This window comes from Triticum urartu, unplaced genomic scaffold, assembly GCF_003073215.2.
Source record: "Triticum urartu cultivar G1812 unplaced genomic scaffold, Tu2.1 TuUngrouped_contig_4266, whole genome shotgun sequence".
NCBI lineage: Eukaryota > Viridiplantae > Streptophyta > Magnoliopsida > Poales > Poaceae > Triticum > Triticum urartu.
Window position 1 is genome coordinate 1 of NW_024114840.1, and position 1,468 is coordinate 1,468.

The 1,468-nt window shown below is 38.8% G+C and overlaps 1 long non-coding RNA gene across 1 annotated transcript; it reads left to right on the forward strand.

The window, feature by feature from the left end:
- Positions 1-6: 6 nt before the first annotated feature.
- On the forward strand, positions 7-1,166 carry LOC125527582. Its single transcript, XR_007292193.1, has 2 exons — positions 7-526; positions 603-1,166. It is a non-coding gene; the product is annotated as an uncharacterized LOC125527582 (long non-coding RNA).
- The last annotated feature ends 302 nt before the right edge of the window (positions 1,167-1,468 follow it).

Here is a 1,468-nt window from a genome sequence, read left to right on the forward strand (position 1 = left end):
TCCTGTTGTTCTCAAAGTTTGCATCATATGCCCTTTAGAGAAATCTTTATTGAACATTTTAATTTTCCTCATACATGCTTATCATTTGGCATCATGTTATTTTGTGACACAGTAACTGAATATGCACACAAGAGGATCCCTCTGGATGTGTAGGGGGTATGAAGTAATAGCCATTTTTTTTCTCTGTGTAGATTTGGCATCATATTGCCCAGTAACTGAATATGCACGCAGGAGGATCACTCTGGATGATGGAAAATGCATTATCCGTGGTAAGAAGCTAACGGTGTCGCCCCATTTATACCACATTTAGGCATGATAATTAAATTAGCCTTCAAATTAAATAGATGTCCGCATTCATGGGTACATAGATGAGCTGAGCTACTATTTTCTTGTTTGGGAATGAGGTAACACTATACAAACAGCATGTTGACACTCTGAACAGCTTAATACTAGACGGAAACAAAATTTCTCTTCCTACTATGTCTGTACCATGAACAAGATGTTCGCAACAAGTGGTCAACAAATGGTATTCTGTTCCTGTCCTTTCTCCTTTTTATGAATCTTCATAGCTGCATCTTAACCATGCTTAATATCTATTGCAGTACTTTTCCACTCACTTCACACAAGAATATCTCAAGGGGCACATGCATGAAGAGCATACTAATTTGCTGATCAAAGCTGGAAACAGACCTGCCATCGTCATTGCTCGGCTTATCATACAATCACAAGAAGCTGGACTCAGTTCTTTGACATTGCAAATATGAAAGGAGGAGTGTCATATGCATTTGCCTTTGAGGAATTGGCAGGAGAACTCATATCATCGTGCACTCCCTTTGATAGCTTCATGAGCAACCACTGCCATCATCTCATAATATAGCTCAGGTTCAAGACCTAGGTCATGCACTACTTTTCTCGACCATATAATGTGCTCTGCGTCACCTTATCCTTTCAGCTCCAGTACTTCATAATATAGAGTAGATGAAACATCTTTTTAAATTGGTGTGGAAATACCAATGCAGATGGAGCTATGTAATCCAGCTTGCTTTCTATCATGAGTTGGTCTCATGACTTTGTTTTTAGCCATCTTGGTACCATGCAATGGAATATATAACACTATGTTTGAACATCGTATCTAAATATTATCTAAACACTCTTGCTTGGTTCCCTCTCGCCCTTTGCACCATCGGCACAACGGGTAAACCAATGTATGCTATTATCAAGCGATCTTATTACTTCCTTTTAGTCTATCATGGTATCATCTATATTGTAATTAATGGGATATAAGTATCCATGAAGTTGGTTCAAAATCAGTCACATGTGCATGGGCTTGATCTCGCTTTTTGCGCCATGGGCGCAACTGGTCATCTAGTACACATTAAAATCCCAGTAAGCTCACTGTAAAACTGGGAGCAGCAAACAACTTAAAAGGCTATGTTTCAAAATTACTATAGCCTTGCAGGATAATTAC